The sequence below is a fragment of the Chrysochloris asiatica genome, unplaced genomic scaffold, assembly GCF_000296735.1.
Source record: "Chrysochloris asiatica unplaced genomic scaffold, ChrAsi1.0 scaffold00079, whole genome shotgun sequence".
Taxonomy (NCBI): Eukaryota; Metazoa; Chordata; class Mammalia; order Afrosoricida; family Chrysochloridae; genus Chrysochloris; species Chrysochloris asiatica.
In genome coordinates, this window is record NW_006408597.1 from 3,536,704 (window position 1) to 3,539,972 (window position 3,269).

The 3,269-nt window shown below is 42.9% G+C and overlaps 1 pseudogene; it reads right to left on the reverse strand.

Annotated features, from left to right (window-relative positions):
- Positions 1-1,927, reverse strand: part of LOC102835446 — an 8,214-nt pseudogene extending 6,287 nt beyond the window's left edge.
- Positions 1,928-3,269: the final 1,342 nt, after the last annotated feature.

Below are 3,269 nucleotides of genomic sequence, written 5' to 3' on the forward strand. Positions count from 1 at the left end.
TCTTGCCTTCACAGTAGCCTGGGAAAGTTCAAATTGACCATGGAGTGCCCAGAGGGCCCACACAGCCTGCCTCCTTTATTCCTTTTTTTTTTTTTCCCCCTCTCTCTACCCTTCATATCTGTGTAGCCTCCTCTCCTAGTGAGAACTAGTCCAGGTTTGGATCAGAACCTGCCCTCATGAGGTTAGTGTATATAGTTCCTCCGTGGGCTGGAACCACAATCTCTAAGTGGTTCCAACTGCCTGAAAAGTGGGAGATTCCTTGGGGTTGTGTCCTGGTCAGAAATAAAAGGAAGAAAGGAATAAATTAAAAAAAAAGAATTGTACCTTTGTCTCCATGAGTCTCAGGTAGGTTTCTGCAATGCAAACATGCTCCCTCATCTCTAAAGCCATCCACAAACTTTCAAATAGCTGCAGCAGGTTCCATTGGCTGCTGCTGCTCATTGGTCACCTCATCTCTTGCTGCGTCCATTCAATTCTGTCTCCCAGTAAGCAACGATCCACTTTTCTATCCGCTCCTCTGGACCACAAAGTTCCAGGACCATTCTCTGTATCTGTCTTGTCTGGTTTTCTATATCTCTGCTGCAGAGAGCCAGCACAGCCTTTCTGCCTAGGCCACCATCTTTTTCCTCCCTGGGGTTATATGTTTTTGAGAGGAAGATCACTGAGGTACTGAGCCATTCTCATTCTGTCAAGGGTAGATAATAATAATGTGACTTATCACTATTTCTGTTAACCCTGATGGCCTTACTTCCTGAGGTACAGTTTATCACATTTCTCTACTGTGAAGTTATTATTAAAAATACATACACCAACATATATCATGACCCAGCAATCCCACTCCTAGGTATATATATACCAAAGGGACTTGAAAGCAGTGATGCAAACAGACTCATGTACATCAGTGTTCATTATAGCACTACCCAATAGCCTACACATGGAAATGACCTGAATGTCCATCAACAGATGAATAGGTAAACAAAATGTGAAACACACAAACACACATACAATGGAATAGTGGTGGTGGTGGTTATGTGCTGTGGAATTGGTTCTGACTCACAGAGATACTGTATAGGGTTTCCGAGGCAATAATTCTTTTTTTGTTTTGTTTAATATCTTCAATTATGTAAAGATTTGTTCATTCACATCACCTTGAGAATATTTCACCCACTGCTCTGCTTGGCAGCCAGTCTCTTATCTCTCTCTTCCGCGGGGAAGAGAAATCCATGGTTTGTCGCCTTTGCCAGTAATGAAAATGTTGGAAAGCTGGGTGGCAAAGCTGTTGCCATTGGCACCTTTCACATTAACCACATCAAAAGTGCCAGGATGTCTCTCTCTTTTAGTGATAACACCAATTCTTCCCAAGTTGGCACCTCCAGTCACCATACACAGGTTACCAGTGTCACACTTGATGAAATCAGTCATCTTTCCAGTCTCCAAATCAATCTGAATGGTTTCATTCACCTTGATGAGGGGAATCAGGGTAGCGTATGGTACGAGCATCATGGGTCACCAGATCAGGGAATTCCTTTTGTGCCCACAAAGATCTTTCTTACTTTGCACAACTTGTACTTGGCCTACTCAGGTATAATGCGATGAACAGCAAATCGACCCTTAGTGTCAAGACCAGACGGAAATGTTCTCCGGTTTTGTCAATGCTGATGACATCCACAAAACCAGCAGGGTATGTTATATCAGTTCGGACCTTGCCATCAATCTTAATGAACTGCTGCATACAGATCTTTTTAACTTCATCTCCTCTCAGGGCATACTTAAGTCTGTTCCTTAAAAAAATAATCAGTGGGAGGCATTCTCTCATCTTGTGACGGCCAGTGGATGGGCATGGAGCAAACACACCAGTCAGTTTGTCCAGCATCCAATGCTTTGGGGCAGCCACACGTTTAAGATGCTTCTTGGGACAATGACCCATGGAGGCGCTGAGCAGGAAAGAGGAGGCTGTAATTCTTTATGGGAGCAGAAAGCCTCATTTTTCTCCTGTGGACCCACTGGTAGTTTCGAACTGCTGACCTTGAGGTTAGCAGCCCGACTTGTAAGCACTATGCTACCAGAGCTCCTAATGGAATAGTACTCAGCTATAAAGAGAAATGAAGTCCTGATATATGCTATAATAAAAATGAACTTTGAAAATATTATGCTAAGTAAAATAAGTCAATCACAAAGTGACAAATATATGATCTTACTTATATGAAATGACAAGAACAGGCAAATACATAGGGACCGAAGTTTATTAGTGGGTACCAGGAGCAGGAGGAGGGGAAGAGGAGCCACTATTATTTGGGAAGCAGTGAATTTATGTTTAAGGTCATGGGAAATTTGGCATTGATTAAGGGTAGTGATTACACAACATGATTACTGTAATTGGTATCACTAGTGTGTATACCTGGAAAATGTTGACTTGGCAAATGTGTTTCGTATATGCATATGTGTGCGTGTGTGTGTGTGTGTGTATGGAGTCCTGGTGTGGCACTGTGGGATAAAGCACTGGGCCACAAAGGCGGTTTGAGTCACAAAGTTGGTGGTTCAAACTCACCATCCGCTCCTTGGAACCCCTATATAGGGTCATTATGAGTCAGAATTGACTCAATAGCTGTTAACAACAACAACAATACACACACACACACACTCCTAATATCACAGGAGTGATGGATGAATGAGATGATGAGGCCTGGTCCAATCCTATTGTCCCTTCAAAGAATTGGTAGGGCGTAAGCACAACACGTAGTGATTCCGAATGGGGCTGCAAACTGCAAGGTCAGCAGTTCGAAACTACCAGCTGCTCTGCGGGAGAAAGATGAGGCTTTCTGCTCCTGTAAAGATTCACAACCTTGGAAACCCTGTACAGGGTCACCCTGGGCCAGAACCGACTCAACATCACATAACAAAAACAACAAAGCACAATACACATACAAAAAGAGCCAGAGTGATAGGGGTATAAGAAAGCAAGACAATTTAATAAAGAGAACATAGATAAAGCACAGACATTCTTACAGAGTGGAGAACAGCTTCCACCTCGCAAGTGAGGAGGAGCTGTGAGTGAGTTCCTGGTTTCACTTTTTATGCTGTCCTCCTTCGGGGAGCCCTCTGGATCTCCTGGTTCTTGCATTTTCCCATCATAATTTAGAGTCCATAGTTGGTCATTTCTTCCTGGGTCTGATGTACTTCTTTCCCATTACATCAGTCTATTATAATTGTGTTCCTAAGCTAGTCATAATGCTGATTTATTCTAGTGGTATTATGATTAGTTCCTTGGT